The sequence below is a fragment of the Acomys minous genome (assembly GCF_964271855.1).
Source record: "Acomys minous genome assembly, chromosome: 10".
NCBI lineage: Eukaryota > Metazoa > Chordata > Mammalia > Rodentia > Muridae > Acomys > Acomys minous.
The window spans coordinates 58951045-58968668 of NC_140491.1; the positions used below are offsets into that span (position 1 = coordinate 58951045).

The following is a 17624-nucleotide window of genomic DNA, read 5'->3' on the forward strand; positions in this document are numbered from 1 at the left end:
GTGAAAAATACTTCCCTTAAAGTATAACTGCTGAAATAATGTAAAAATAGGAAAATGAGTATAATACAATAGTAAAGGAGAAAACAACATAAAATTTGGTAAGAATATTTATGGATACAGACTAAGGACACTGACTGGAAGATAATCCTCAAAAAAGACACCATAGTATGTTCACTGAACCTGGAGCTCACTGATTCTGTTAGTCCAGCTGGTTAGCAAGCTCCAGGATTCTCCTGTCTCCACTTCCATGGTGTTGATATAGAGGCACATACCCTCATGGGTGCTAGAGACCCAAACTCAGGTCCGCACAGGTGGCAAGCATTTTCCTGTCTGAGCATCTCCCCAGCACAGCGTCTCCTGTGCTCTGCTTTCTATCCTTGAGGACTGTGTCTCGATGTTGTGCCAGCCATCTGGCAGCATGGTTAATTCTTGGAGAAGGAAAAGCTGGGATGACAGAACCTTGATGGCACTGCCTAGTCACTGAAGGGGCCTAAGGATATATGGCCCCATGGCTTCTGGGTAACCACACACACACACACACACACACACACACACACACACATATACTCATGGTTTGAACCATTTATTGTGTTTTCTAATATGTATATCAATGCATCCTAACTGATGTAGCCAGACAAAATGAAGACTTGTCAACATGCAGTGCTATCCAAGCATAGAGGAACCACAAAGTAAACTTCACAGCACATACAGATAATTTAACAAAATGTTATACTTTTAAAGAATGAAACTCCACTAATTCATTAAGTACTTATTTAATGCAAGTTTCCCTGAATTTGCTGGTATTTCTTGGCATAAAGATATTGGTTGATATTTCTTATTAAAATAAAAACAAAAATCTACCTTCTCTGACTTGTAATCCTTGTCAAGCTTGTATGCCTTGGGAAGCCAACTAGTTTGTTTTGGTGCCAGCTTTTCAATCTCACTGTATCCTCGAACTTCCTTTCGTTTATTACTCGATTATGTAAAATTGAACAGTCTAGGATGTGAGAATGCACTACCCAGGGGGTGAGGATGTGATTTCTGTATTGATCTAGTGTTCTTCAACTAAGCTTCTATCTCTGTCAATACAAATCTGGTTTTTTAAAAGATGATAACAAGTTATTGAATTTGCTGAGAATGGAATGGATTGCCTGGGAGGCTGGAGAAGTGGCAACAAACTAGCGTGTTATAAATGGACTCTACTAAATCCCACTTACCCTATTCTTTCCAAATGGTTGGTGACATAGTGTGTTAGCTGACCCTCAGGTTAAAAATAAATGCCAGGAGCATGTGCTCTGTGATGGCTGACAGTGAGGTAGAGAACCCGTGGGTGTGCTCTGTGATGGCTGTCAGTGAGGTAGAGAATCCGTGTGTGCTCTGTGATGGCTGTCAGTGAGGTAGAGAACCCGTGTGTGCTCTGTGATGGCTGCCAGTGAGGTAGAGAACCCGTGCGTGTGCTCTGTGATGGCTGTCAGTGAGGTAGAGAACCCGTGTGTGCTCCGTGATGGCTGTCAGTGAGGTAGAGAACCCGTGTGTGTGCTCCGTGATGGCTGTCAGTGAGGTAGAGAACCCGTGTGTGCTCTGTGATGGCTGCCAGTGAGGTAGAGAACCCGTGCGTGTGCTCTGTGATGGCTGACAGTGAGGTAGAGAATCCGTGGTTTGGCTTGGGCAGTAAGCATAGAAGTGAAAAGGCATGTGCATGGTAAGAATGAAGAGGTCCCAATTCATGCTGTAGTTTGACGGCAGGGCGGGGAAAGGTAGCCACCATGTGTCAACTCTGTGGCTACTTTTGTTGGTGGGTGCTCAGCCTGGCTGGGAACTGAGGGACAAGGTGGCAGGTGACGTAGATCTTCCTGGAGCTTTTTGGGGAAACATGGTTAGTTAGACCATCAGTTCAGATCACAATAACTTCAAGCCATGGAAAACCCACCTCAAAGTGTCATATACAGATGTTCTAGTTTTTGTTGGGCTAAGATGGCAAAAACCTGGCTATCTGTGTGAACACCGTAATATCCATGTATACATGAGGCCCTATGCCACAACTACATGGCTTTGGGATGCTCAAAGCTTCAACGATTCACACTAATAAAGCTGACTGTGAAGATTACCTAAAAAAGTTGTCCTTTAATTGAGCAATGACAGTCTTCCACTCCCATGAGCCTTTCTCAATGAGATTGATCACTTGTAGGCCTGGCTCAACTGATCACTTTCTCTGAACCTGGGCAGAATAGAGCCGGGTCAGTAAGAACTTTGATGGCAATAAGACTGATTAAAAATTCCTTCAAGGACTGATATTTAGAGTTAGCAAAACAATAAGTCTTCATTCTTGGAGCGAGTGCAAAATAAACTCCAAAGGAAAAAAAAAACAGTTTTCTGAAAATACACTTTCCTTCTCCTCACAGGAAGAGCTTGGCAGTCTCCACTGTCAGCAGCTGTGCCTGGGAGGATATCATACTTGTCCATGTTTGCAGTTGTTTAAGATCCATACAAGTCATGACCTGTATACCTAAATTTCATCCAAAAGAAACTCTCAAAAAAAAAAAAAAAAAGAATTAAGAAAATTTAGTCACAGGAACAACACAAAGAATTTCAAGTGTGTTCCAGACCCCATCAGCTCTCTTTATAACCATACATGCAACCAAAGTGTATTTTTGTGGCTTCTGGGTAATTCTCATAATTGAAAACATATCCTTTAAAAGATCAACAGACCCACCCATGTAGAAGAATCCAATCAGTCCTCCCAAGTTGGCGGCCTCATGGAATCACTGTTCCCTCCCATGAGGAGGTCTGTTCTAATATTCCTTGTCACGTGGAAAAAGGCTGAGTGGGCAGACCAAAGTACTTCAGTGTGCCCAGAACTGCCCAGTTCTGCAGGGCTGGCAGCGGGGTGATATTCTGGCCCCCCAACAATCCATGAACTCATCCAGAGGACCCAAGACAAAGCTGAAAGTTCTCTGAGCATTAGGACAGAGCATTGCTGGTTCCCATCCTATTCTTTTGGCTCATCTCCATATATTAAATGCATTTGGGAGCCTGGCTGGCACACACCTATAATCCCAGCACTCAGGGAGGCAAAGACAGGCAGATCTATGAGTTCAAAGCTAGCCTCGTCTACAAAGGGAGTTCAAGACAGCCAGCCAAGGCTCCACACTGAGAGATCCTGTCTCAAGAAACCAAAACAACAAACAAACAAACAAAAAAGGCATTTGGGGATTTTTTTTTCTATTCAGAGAAGGCAAAAGAATCCTGACCTTATTATTTGTAGCTTAAATCCTCTTTGCTTAATTTCACAAAATATAGCAAATCAAGTGAGGTCTGTGTATCCATTGAGGTTTTCCCAGAGAGGTAGAAGGGCTTCTCTAATACCAGATCTAACAGCATACAGTTGGTGGTGGTGGTGATGGGTGACACTGCTGCTTTTCTTCTGCCTTTGGTGCTGGAGATCGAAGTCAGTGGCTCAGATACTCAGGGAGCAAGACTGGGTGTAACGTGCAGGAAGCACAGCCATGTTGCAGTACGTGAGGGGGATGGGGAGGCACGAGGGTAGGTGGGACCAAACCCTAGGTTCTCAGCTTCCTACACACCTCTAACTTCTGTGATACAGCTGTCCTTCAGAAGAAGCTGGCAGCTTCTTTCCCACAGTGGGGAGGACACTTTGCTTCAGAGTCACAAAAGCTGATGGAGAAGACCTAGTGGCAGTTTCATCCTTTCCCTTGGAGCCCACATCAGCAATGGCATGTGTGAGTGGCAATAGCACCTGTGTCTGTACCACCTTTGTCAGGATAAAAGTATTGTTTCTCTTCTCAGCAAGCCAATAGGGCAAGAAAGAGGATTCTGGGAACTGTAGTCGCAGCTTAGCTAAAATGACACAGATAGTATGCATCCACTACAGAACAAAACAAGGTTAACTGAGTAGTCAGATTTGCTTACTGATGGTAAGAAATCAGACACGTTAACTTATTTCATAGAGAGTCTAGGATGGAAATATAAGAGCTGAAAGTTTGGGCCTGAAAAGATGACACAGCAGTTAAGAACACTTGTTGTTCTCACAGAAGACCAGAGTTCAGTCCCCAACACACACATTGGGTAGCTTAGGGTCCCGACACCTTTTTCTGGCTTCCTGGGGTGCACGCGCGCGCGCGTGCACACGCACACACCCACACCCACACAATAAATAAATAAATAAATAAATAAATAAATCTTAAACCTAGAGGCTCAGCCGTTAAGAATGTGTACTGCAGCTGCAAAGAACCCAAGTTCTGTCACCCCCCCCCCCAGCACCCACAGCAGGTGTCTCACAACTGCCTGTCACTCCAGTGCCAGGGGATTGTTACTCTTCTCTCACCTTAGACAAACACATACAATATACATAATTTAAAAGTTCAGAAATTAAGAAAGAACTTTTGTAAAAAGCTTAAAAAAAAAAAAAGTCCAGCATAAGTTATTTTGAATCAAAAGAAGATACAGAAAACAAAAACAAAAACAAAAACAAACTAATAGACACTTTGGGCAAAGCTAGAAATGTTAAAGGCACATGAACCCTCCTTAGGAAGAGACTTCTGTGGAGGTCTCTAGCAGCAGCACACTAGCTGCAGGCACTAGGTGGTCACCAAATTGTTCTACTGAGAGGTGGGAAGGCACTCAGGAGAGAACCAGGGAGACCGAGCCCCCTCTCCACTCACTGAAACAGACAGAGACTCAGAGTTAACTCCAGGTTATTTCTCAGAGCCCCCTGGGGCAAGCACATCTGCCAATCACCAAGGGGGAAAGGTGAGGTCCTGCATCTGCTCTGTGATCTGTCTACAATTATTCCATTTTTAGCAGCCTGGGGGAGGGGCAAAGGTGGAGTTCCCCGAGAGTTTCTAGAATTTGTTTTTGTTTCTAAATATGGTTTCACTATATAGTTCACTCCGGTCTCTAACCTGAGGTCCTCCTGCCTCAGCTTTCTGGAATTACAGGGCTATGCCACCATGCCCATGGGGTTCCAGAAATTCTTAAGAGTCTCTCGCCTGTTTTGACTTCTAAAATTTTCTCTAAAAGGAAGCCTTTAGAGTCTTGTCCAGTCTTGAGTCATGTCCAGATGGGCAGAATAAACCAGTGACAGTTCATTTTAAAAGCTACCGTCCTGTTCAAACTATGGCACTAGCCAAGGACAATATGTGTAGTAAAATTTGAACCCCTACACAGATCTAGCCAATGAATAGGACATTCTCCACAGTTGAGTGGAGAGGAGGTCTGACTTTCACACGAACTCTGGTGCCCCATATTTGATCACGTCCCCTGGATGGGGAGGCCTGGTGACACTCAGAGGAAGGATAGCAGGCTACCAAGAAGAGACTTGATACCCTATGAGCATATACAGGGGGAGGAGGTCCCCCTCAGTCACCATCATAGGGGAGGGGAATAAGGGGAAAATGGGAGGGAGGGAGGAATGGGAGGATACAAGGGATGGGATAACAATTGAGATGTAAAATGAATAAATTAATAAAATATATTTTTCAAAAAGCTACCATGGTGTAACAGCTAATGACAGACATTCTGAAAAAATTCACGTTGGGAAGATGTCTATTTAATTAGGCTTATAACATTAAGAACTGTCACTTTTCCTATACCTCATTATGCTTTGCATCTTGCTCATTGCAGGCATATGATTACCCTAAGTGTATTTATCCTTGACCTGCCCATGTTATAAATATTTCAGTGCTTCCTGTGTGAGAAGATGATTCACCCATTTTATCAGTCGATTGCAGAGAGAGATTCATTCTGGACAAAACTAGGAATGCTCCTTAGACTCTGAATGAGTAGAAATACAGGAAGCACTGAATTTCAGTTTTCATATATTTTAAAGAAAGAAAAATATTAATTAGTTTGAATGATATAAATGCAAAAAATGGTTATATAGTCGGAAGGAGAATTAATGTTATGAAAAAAGCTAAGGGGGGGAAAGAAAGAAATGTATTATTTAATTGATGAAGACTGGCCTGCAAAGAAAGAAAATATCTCCCTGGATGCCTCCATTACCCTTAGAATGTTATTTTCTGTGTTTGGCAGAAGCATGTGTTTGTATTGACTGTATTTCGGTGCTGTGACCAGTCTGACATAAACTACAAGCATCTTCAGAATGCAGAATGCATCAATAATTGACCATTTCAGCACCACAGAGTTGAAATTGGTTTAATGCATGTACTGTAGTGCTTAAAGTATTCCAGAGTATATCTCCAGATCAACATTGCTTAAATCAATTTCTACCAGATACATTGACACTAAGGACCCAAATTATATAAAAATTCACAAAGAATGGAGCCTTAGCTCCCTAGGGTTCCTAAGTGGAATGGAAGCAAACCAATGCAAGAGCTATATTCAATTAAAGGCCTTTGAGCAAGGCCAAAGAGCCAAACAAGCTGGGTGCTTTGTGTGAATGATGGCGTCTTTCAGGATAGCTTTCTTTCCAGGGCAGAATGCTCACAGTGATAAACTGGAGCCCTACAGCACAGGCCAATCTAGCACAGACTCACTACCGAAAGTTATGTTGAAAGTAAAGGTAGACAGACGAAGGCTAGAAGATCTAGCCATGGCCATTGAGGTGCCTTGCCTCCAGAAGTAACTGATTTGTGACTCTATTTCTTAGAGACAAAAATGGGTTTCTGATTAGAATAGACATGCCTTTTCCCCCTCTGTATAAGCCAGGAGAGCAGCATTTCTGAGTGAGTGAGTGAGTGAGTGAGTGAGTGAGTGAGTGAGTGAACACTTCTGCCTTTAGACATTACCACCTGGATGAGTGAAGCCTATTTCTCGTTTTCCTTCTTCCGCTACCTCACCACTAAAGAGTCTTGACACAGATATATTAATTATTCATTGGGATTCATTGATCGGTCTTTACTAGAGTAAAACAGATTCATCTCAAGGTAAAACAAAAACAAAAACAACAAGCCTGTAACAGGCTATTGCAGCACTGTTTTTCCTGGCAAACCCGCAGATGTATAGTGTTTCCTCTGAGAGTCTACCCTCTGTGATACTCTGCCTTAAGAGGAACAGAAGAACCTCCTGTGTCCCTGCAGATACCTTGAGAGGAAAGAAGACAAGGCATAAAACATTTACAGGTTCTCTAAAAGGTTTCCTCGGGTGCACCATTTATAATTGGCCCAGACTTGGAGGCCTGGTATTGAGAGAGACCTCCAGCTTTAGAAGGGATCATAAGCCAGTGTGGTACTGGCAATCTCTAAGCAAATGAAAGGCTATGAGCCATACACTCAAGTCTCCTCATCCCCATGTAAGTCTTGTAGCTCCCCATAAAAGAGATTGACCCTGAATACTAGATCTAACACATGTGCCAATGACTCCCCGAGCCTGCTTTGGAGAAAAGATCATTGAATCCCTTATGAGATTCTTTTATACCGACTTTAACAAATGACCAGAGAGACATAAAATCTGCTTCAATTAATACTAAAGGTGAGGAAAGGATGATCGGACAGGATATTGTTGAAAGAAGTGACTTAATATGTACGTAGAGTCATTTTTCTTATATTAAACACTGTGAAACCACTTAAATAAACTGATTACCTAAAATGCTTATTATCTTAGTTTCTGTATATTTTTAATTTAGAACTAAAATATAACCATGGGACTAGAAAAGGGTAAACTGTCTCCAAGGATGTTCTCTCTGTCCATAACGAGGAGCTCAGGGCAGCCTAGGGTCTCAGAGCACTGTACAGGCAGCAGAGAACCCAGGATCTGGTCAGTCAGCATGGCAAAGCTCCAGAAAGCCCCATTTTCTCTCTCTCCTTGGATTTCCTCATTGCTTGCTCATATGCAACTCAGGACTTGACCTTTCATAGAAGTCGCTTGGCACATGCCCAATATACATTAAATACACCTCAATTAAATAATTGCATATACCATACCAATTGTGTAAGCAGATTTTTTGGCTCTGGGGTTTGTGCATTGTCCTGGCAGTCAGATTGGATCTCATTAATATTCCAAAAGGGTGTTACTATGGATGTTGGGTATGTATTGAGAGCCTGATGTAGTGGCCCCTTGGATGGGTCAGTTGGGATCTCAGAAGGCTGTGACGAATGGCACTTGGTCACCAGCAACTGGCTTCTCTACTGTGGCTACTTTGATCCTTCAGTAGTAAGGGCAGAAAAGAAGTACACAAAAAAGCCTATAATGGGAGACAGCCTTGGCTGCTCCCCATTCCTGCCCTAAAAAGTTTTTAGAAAGTTAATTAGTAAACATTTAATATACAACAAAATATTTAAAAAATAACAGCACAAATTAAGTTGTATCCAGGTTTATAAACAATGGCTGGCTATGATCACTTCAGATAAAGAGGGAACGACAAGAACGTTCCTACGGAGCAGGTGGATAAAAAAGGTGTAACAGTAATAAGACACTGTGGAGAGCATCGTCAGTGCTTGTAGTGCTACTCTGAAGACTTAATCTAGATCCCAAGAAGCATGTGTTTTACAGAAGCCTCTCTGCAGCCTACACCAAGAGAAGAGACTACCAGAAGGCTTCACAGATTGGCTATAAGACCAATTGTCCTGGACCCCACTTGAATCAGAGGTTATCCACAAAAAGCTGCAGTCTTGAGTTCTTAAACTGGCTTGAAGAAGCCCAAAGAGCCTGTGAGGAGAAGTTAAAACATGAAGCCAATAGTCACCAGCTCAAAGAAGGCTTGTGGAACATGGAGGCTAGGTTGCAGAGGAAAAACTCACAAATCCTTTCAATGTGCCTAATCTATATCAGACGTTGGAAACCAGTCCCTGGACAAAGACACTGCTTATAGTGACACTATCTACCAGGACCTGACAGCAAGGACAATGTGATATGCAATCGGGGCACAAAGCCACAAGATCTCTGATCATGGCCACACCCAATGTCCTCCTTGGGCAGTATGGATAAAGAGGAAGAGGCTGCCAAGTGCCCTTCTTTCACCTCCTTTCAGAAAGGAGGTCAAACAGAACCAATAGACGATCTTCCAGAGAGTAAAAGACAGTTGCAGAATGATGCTTACAAGAAGAAATACTTCAACACAAGCATAATGACAGACAGGGTCAAGAAACTCGGCTGGACCAACATGACTTATGTAACCAATCAAGCAGCTGTGTTCTTTGAAAGGGATGACTACAACAAAGTCCTCAAGTTTGTGAGGCCATTGCAGTGGGTAGAGAGGACTGAGAAGAGTACCAACAATACCTAAATTGGCACTTCCTATTCCAAAGAAGAAAAATACAATGATGTCATCATTTCTACAAGTCTCTGACATAGGACCAAACCTCAGATAGGCTTATAAAAGGCCAATAAGCAGAGAGAATCCTGATGGAAGAAGAGTAGCTGGCCTATACCAAGTCTGCCTTGGCATTGGAGGAGCAGACTAAGGGCAATGAATGTTTTCAGGAAAGGGACTACCCCCAGGCTATGAAGCACTATACAGAAACATTCAATGGAACCCAAGAGCTGCCAAACTACAGAACCAGCTGCCTGCTTCACCAAGCTCCTAGAGTTGCATCTAGTATTCTAGGACTCTGAGGAATGTAGCCAGCTGGAGCTGACCTTCATTGAGGCTTACACAGGGACCTCCTACCCTGGGAACATGAAAGGCGATGCCAATGCTAGGGATGTGTGTCAAGGATGGTATATTTACAGTACAATTGACAGGATAGTTCAGAGGATGTAAAGCCAAAGGCATGGCCAACTCCAAGGTGTGGCTTCTTGCAATAGGTGGGAACAAACACAGAGACCCACACTGGACAATGTACAGACAGTGAGAGAGTTTGGAGCACTCAGTTCTAAATAAGATGTTTTTATCAATGTCCTCCCTTCAGGGGTCAGGGACCTATGCGGAAGAGGAGGACAAGAGATTGTAAGAGCCAAAGGTGATGGATGACTCCAAGGACACAGTTTCTTCCAGACACAACAGGACTGATGCACGTATGAACTCACAGAGATGGTGGCAGCATGCATAAGGCTTGCATAGGTTCAAGCCAGACAGAGTCCCAGCACTGAGACTGGGGAGTGGACACAGGCTTCCGCCTCTAATCAAGAAGCTATCTGCAACTGATAATCACTGGAAAAGGAAAAATTAGTTTTCTCCAGTGGAGAAAAACTCTTGGGCATATTAACCATACTTTAGGGCAAGCCAAATGCCCAGGAGCAGGTAGCCAACACAGAACAAACTCAAAGGTAATTTTGTGGACTTTTTGTCTCATTTATGCCACTATGCCAGTGCACATGTGGCAGTCTGAGGACAACTTTCCCCCATTTGGGTCCTGGGGATCAAACTCAGGTTTCTTGCCTTGGTGGGAGGTGCCTCTACCAGGTAAACCATCTTGCCAACACATATTTCTACTTTAACCACTCCTTCTCCCTCTACATTTTGTTCTTTCTCCTCACATCCATTCTTCTAAAACAAACTTTTTACTCACTTTAAATATCTTTATTAATGTCATTGAGATTGTCTTATTACCTACTATTCAAATAATTGGACTTTTCTCACTCAATGCCTCTTCTGGATTTGCCCTTGCTTTGGTTTATTAACTCGTGTGGCTTATAAATGAATATTGGAAGCCATGCTTAGCAAGTGTTTTGCATTTTCACACCTGGGATATTAATCTTTACTAAGTTGTGGAAGGACCAGTCTAGGCCAGTTTGTGTCTGCTTCTTTGGACTAGGAGTTTCACTGTCCTGGATCCTCATAATTTTTGTTTGTTTGTTAGGTCTCTTTGAACATTCAAGCCACTTGGAGGAACTTCTAACAGTAATAGGCTAATCTGCCCTTATCCCATGACAACTTCGTTGGATTCCTGAGGTGGCCTACAGTGACCATAATTTTAAACTTCTACATCACTCTAACGTGCAGTGATGTAAGACTGACTTAGATAAACACCACCTTAATAACATCCCATAATTATTTCCCATACTAGTTTAAATCAAGACACATGGCTAATGAGAGAATATTAACTAAAAATATTAAGTAAGCAAATACAGTCACAAAGAAACTAAAAATGTTAGAATTTAAGCAACCTCTTACTATGCAAGTTCTTATAAATATGCACATAAATAGATACACAAATAATGTTTGTAAGGAACATAGGCTACTTCCTAGCTCATTGTAAACCCATTATTTAGTAAAGAAAAAGGCCAATATATGTGCTTTAAGAAAGGATGAGCATTAAACCTGTGCAGAGGGAAATTCTACATATGGAATGTATCAGGCTGCTTATGCATGGCTTCTGGGGTTTTCTTTGTTCTCATGTGAGAAACTGGAGTGAGTCAGAGTCAAGCTACATGCCGAGTTTAACTCATTCTACAGCGCGAACTGGCACAGGCATACTTAAGGTCAGCAGGCTTATCCAAAGTTTCAGCTTTTAGTGGAAGTTGTTTTTGACTGATTGCATGGGACCAGGGGTTCCGAACACTTATTATGACTGATCCAAGGGCTGAACACTGCTAGGCAGATGGTATGCTGCATCCCTGTGATTTTTTAATACTAGCTAAATCCCTTGGACATGAGTAGCTCATAGGCCCTTAATTCTTCAGTTGCTTCTGGGCCCTATACCTATTCCTATGGCCCCAGCACATCTGGCTGTTTCCACAGACCTCAAATCTCAAATTAGACAGTAAAGGGCTTTGAACTGTGTCTGACACTTGGGTCGCCTATGGAATTGGACATGGGCACTAACCTATAGAGAATAGGAGACAGGGCACACCAAGCACCTAAAGAGCCAGGATTGTTCCAGACACCAGGAAGAATCCTACTCAGACTCTTGCCCAGTAGGGAAGCCAGGTGAGGCCTGGCCTGCCCTCACCTCCAGGGGTTCAGCTAGGCCTGAAAGGGTCCCCTAATGTCAATAAGCTCTTCCAAATTAAACTTGTCTTTGAAGCCAAACCATAAAGTTGCAGAGAGCTACATGACAATTCTATCTTTTGACATGTACTATTTTATCTTAGTGACTAATACAATACTTTTCTTTTTTCTTCCTCTTTTGGACATTTATACCATAGATTTTCTTTACTCATTGCAAGGTAATTATAAACAGAGGCTTAAGAATCAGCTATTTTAAGCTCTCCTATACTTATAGACCAATAGGATTAATATAGTAAAAGTCACCATTCTACCAAAAGCAATCCATAGATTCAATGGAATTCCCATCAAAATTCCAACACAATTCTTCACATAACTTCAAAGGACAATTTTGAGTTTCATTTGGAAACACAAATAACTCAGGATAGCTAAAACACTCATGAACGATAAAAGAATTTCTGGTGGTATCACCATCCCTGATCTCAAATTGTACTACAGAGCTATAGTAATAGCATCAGCTTGGTACTGGCACAAAAGCAGACATGTTGACCAATGGAATAGAATTTAACACCTGGAAATAGGTTTTTGCACCTACCAACCCCCAATTTTTGATAAAGAAGCTAGAAATACTCACTGGAAAAAAAGATGACAGCATCTTCAGTGAATGATGTTGGTCAAACTGGATGTCTGCATGCAGATGAACACAAATAGAGCCATACTTGCCACTCTGCACAGAATTCAGTTCCAAATGGATCAAGGACTTCAACATGAGGCCAGATATACTGAAACTGATGGAAGAGAAAGTGGGAATAGCCTTGAACTCATTGGCACAGAAGAAAACAAAAACAAAAACAAAAAAAAACCTGTCTGAACACAACACCATTAGCCAAGGAATTAAGATGAACAATTAATAGGCTCTTATGAAATTGATAAGCTTCTGTATGGCTAAGGACACCATAATTGGGACTGATTATACAAAATGTAAAAAGATCTTTTATCAACTACACATCTGATAGAGGGTTAATATCCAAAATATATAAAGAACTAAAAAAAAAAAAAACTAGATATCAAGAAAACAAATAATCTAACTAAAAATGGGGTACAAATCTAAATGAAAATTTTAAGTAGAGGAAACTCAAATGGCTAAGACACACTTAAAGAAATGTTCGAAATTCTTAGTCATCAGGGAAATGCAAATCAAAGCTACTTTGAAATTTCATCTCACATCTGTCATAATAGCTAAGATCAACAAAACAAGTGACAGCTCTTGCTGGCAAGGCTCTGGAGTAAGAGAAACACTCATCTATTGCTTTTGGGAGTGAAAACTTGTACAGTCACTATGGAAGTCAGTGCAGTGTTTCCTCAGAAATATGGGAATTAATCTACCTTAGGATCTAGCAGTGCCATTCTTGGGCATATACTCAAAGGACACTTCATCCTACTACAGAGACACTTGCTCAGGCCTGTTCACTGATGCTGTATTCAAAATAGCCAGAAATTGGAAACAACTTAAATGTCTGTCAACAGATGAATGAATAAATAAAATGTGGTATATTTATACAATGGAGTATTACTTAGCATTTAAAAAACAAAATCATGAAAGTCACAGATAAATGGATGGAACTACAAAAAAAAAAAAAATCACCCCAAGTGAGGTAACTCAGGTCCAGAAAGACAAATGTGGTATATATGCACTTATATGTGTATGTTGGTTTTTAAGTCATTGATAAGCAAGCTACAATTTGTATAACCACAGACGTTAGGTATAGAGTAAGGGCCTATGGGGTAAGAGAGGATTTCCCTAGAAAGGAGAAACAGAATAGATAGTTATAGATGGCAGGGCCCTGGAGCAGGAAGATCAAATGGAGGGAGAGGGAAGTAGAAGGGAATATGGGGGAGGGACAGCTAAAATTAAGGGTCATTTTTGAAGGGTTATAGTAAACCTAATAGAGTAGAATCTTTCTAAAATATATACACATATGAAAACAATATATGATATTGCCAAATAGTGGGGGGAGACAGAGACCAAACTGGGCTTCTTTCCTCACAAATGAAGGTTTTAGTACCAGAACTCAATTACCAGGGTTATATCTAATTGAATTGTTGGCTAAAGAGATCCCATGGGAACCTCAGACAATCTAGGCTATTGCCAAGGCTGTTGATTGCTCTCCACAAATTTATGGTATGGTACTATTTGCTGAAAACAACACCCACACAACTCAGTGAACCTCAGAGAAATAGAACTGATGCCCACCTAGAGCCTTCACCCATGGTACTGAAAGGCACCATTCACGCTACCAAAGGCAAAAAGGGAAAAATCAATCCTCTTGCAAGAATAACCTGGTGCAATAGTGGCACAAAACTTATGGGAATAACCAACCAATATCTGATTTGAGTTAAAGCCCACTCCATGAGATGTAACCCTAACCAATGCTCCTTGAGTGGCCAAGAGCCTGACCCTAGATAGGCCAGGGATCTAGGGGAAAACCAAATGATACTGTTTTACTAAAGCAGTGGCTTTCAACTTTCCTAATGTTATGACCCTTCAATGAAGTTCCTCATGTTTTGGTGACCTCCAACCATGAAATTATTTTCATTGCTACTTGATAATTATAACTTCACTGCTGTTATGAATCATAATGTAAGTATTTTTGGAGATAGAAGCTTACCAATGGTCACAACCTACAGGTTGAGAACCACTGAGCTAAAGGAACAATAAAATTATTCCTTATGACATTCTTCTATACTCATAGATCAGTGCCATCATCAGAGACACTTCTTCTTGAAGCTGTTGGAAACAGATACAGAGACACACAGCTCTAAAAGGGATGCCTTCATTAAATCTTTCCCCTCAAGGCTCAATGAACCCCATAGAAAGAGACAGAAAGATGAAGGAGCCAGAAGGGATGGAGGACATCAAGGAATCAAGACTTTCTAGACACAAGAGGACCGGTGTACATATTATCTCACAGGGACTGTGGCACCATGCTCAGGACCTGCACAAGTCTGCACCAGATGGAGTTCCAGCACTGAGACAGGAAGTAGAGATGTGACCCATCCCTAACGCAGATGCTATCTCCAATTGATAACCATTTGTACATTAAAAAAAAAAATCTCAGTGGGAATACAAACCACTCTCAAGGGCAGGCCCCATTCCCAGAAATCAATGGCCAACACAAAACAAACTCAATGTCATCTTTGGTGATTGTTTTGTCTTATAATGTTAAGTCAAGGCTCCCCCCACCACATTGCTTTGAATATATATAATGGCTTCTGGTTTTATGTTTTATGTGATTCCTGTGTGGGTGGACATGTGTGCCTCTGCATCTATATGTGTTTCTTGTACTTTTTTTTTCTCTCATTTTCTGGTTTGGTTGTTTTGTCCTATTCAGATTTATTTGTTTTTGTTTTATCTTATTTTGTTTTATTATTATTCCTTAGATGCCTTTTTGTTTTTTAACAAGAGATGGAAAGGGTGTGGATCTGCATGGGAGGCAGAGAGGAACTGGGAGGAGTAGGGGGAGGGGTAGTTAATCAGAAAACATTGTATGAAAAAAAAACTATTTTTAATTAAAACAAAAAGAATCATCCATTTTGTGCTGGGTGTGGTGGCACAAGCCTAGTCATCCCAGCACCAGGAAGGTACTACATCTCTCTGACTGACATATTTTAATTAGAAAAATATTTCTGAATCATGAACCAAAGAAGCTGTTATTAAGTGTTTACAGTGATGTTTCTTTCAGTTAAGGGAGAGCCTGCTCTCCTTGGAATGGGCAGTCACCCAGAGGCTCATACAAAAGCACCAAGGCTTCTCTTGTATGACAGTCACTTATTCAAAGATTTTAATTCTCCAGTCTACATATTCATGGATTAATAACGCTGTGAGTGTTAGAACTCCTGAGAGCATGATCTTGCTCAAGTCTGTCCCCTTCCCTGACCTGGTGCCTAAGCATGTGCATCACCACCGAGCTGCGTCACCAGCTTTCTTTTTCACTTTCTATTTTGAGGCAGGATCTAACTAGTTGCTCAGGATGGCCCCAAGCTTGTGACCTTCCTACATTATCCTCCCAAACTAGCTGGCATTCCAGTCCTGACCCACCAGGCCTGGTACAATTCCTTCAAGAGAAAATATTGTCATGAGCTTATGTTCATAAAGGAATTAAACATGGGTGGATTCATGACTGAGTAGGGAGGGACATGTCGGGACTTTTCCCAGTGACTCTATTCCAAGTTGAAGAGCCAAATTCAGTCTCCAGGGATCATGCACTCACGTCCTTCCTTCCGGCTATTCATGCTGTGGAGGGAAGTCCAGAGAACCTCCTGTTCTGAGGCAGATCGTTAGGGTAGGGTCCAGTCAGAAAGCTTAAAGAACTAGAAGCTTCCACGACCCATGTTCCCAGCCCAGATTCTTACTCTCTTTTTAGCACTTTGTGTTACTGGTGAACTACATGCGTTTTTCATAGAGAATTAATTATGTGCATACTTAATTTGTAAGGTGCATAGGCATTTCAGTTTTATTCTTGCTTCCTTTTAGTCTCCAAAGACATTCCATGGCCAAAATATTGATTGTGACATTTAAGAAGTATCCCAGTCACTTTTCTTTCTGACTAAGATGGAAATGCTCATGTTTGAAGAACCATTTAACTTTGTGGGTTTTTGTTTTGTTTTGTTTTGTTTGTTTTTTTGAGCTCTGGCTGACATGGAACTCACCATGTAAACTGGCCTCAAACACAGAAATCCACTTACTTCTTTCTGTCTCCTGAGTGCTGCACTAAAGTTATGTACCACCATGCACTTATATTAAAGGCCTGTCTACCTGATAGTATGGCAGATATTCAACAGGTGTTTATGAAACAAATGAAAAAAGAAAGAATCAGGTTTTTATTTTACTCCACATCATAGCATTTATTAAGAACACTGCACAAACAGGAAAAATGATGTAGAAACACTTGCCTCAGCTCTGGCTAATCTCAGCCTCATGTGGGATGTGTCCAGCTAAGCAATTAAGGCCTAATTCCTTCCCTAGCTGTAAGCAGGACTTCACAGTGAATTTATACATTACTGTGCCACATTTTCTATGTGCTGTCACACAGTACATCCATATGGCAGTATCTGTGCATATCAAGAGCGTTATTAATGTTTCGGGCCAGATAGTTACTTGTTTGCAGGGCTCTCCTGTCCACGGAAAGACATTCAATAGCGTTCTGTCCCTTAGAAGTCACATATCACTAGAAACTCTTCCCCATGCCCAGTTTTGATGAAGAAAGGTGTTTCTAGATACTGTCCTCTGGGGTGGGAAGGGAATATTCCTCAGTAAGAAACCATTTTAAAAAAAAAAATACTTACATAAAACAGTAATAAGGGTGAGAATTTAAATCAGCAATAAAGTGCTTGACTAGCATGGATAAGGCCCTGGCTTCAACCCTTGGCAATGCAGAAATTAAAAACAAATATAAATAAAACATGTTTTTTTTGTTTTTTGTTTTTAATTTTATTTTATTAATTTATTCTTATTACATCTCAATGGTTATTCCATCCCTTGTATGCTCCCATTCCTCCCTCCCTCCCATTTTCCCCTTGCTCCCCTCCCCTATGACTGTGACTGAGGGGGACTTCCTCCCCCTTTATATGCTCATAGGGTATCAAGTCTCTTCTTGGTAGCCTGCTATCCTTCCTCTGAGTGCCACCAGGTCTCCCCATCCAGGGGACGTGGTCAAATATGAGGCATCAGGGGAGGACATCCTATTGGGACTCTAGATGAGAGAAGCATAGGAGAATAGCAAAGTAGAAAGATCCAAGGGGTCCTAGAAACCTACAA

The 17624-nt window shown here is 41.5% G+C and overlaps 1 protein-coding gene across 1 annotated transcript in view; it reads left to right on the forward strand.

Moving 5' to 3' along the window:
* The window catches only part of LOC311607271 (uncharacterized protein), a gene marked incomplete at its 5' end in the record, with an annotated part of 210828 nt that overhangs the window by 60161 nt on the left and 133043 nt on the right, over positions 1 to 17624 (forward strand). The window lies entirely within an intron of this gene.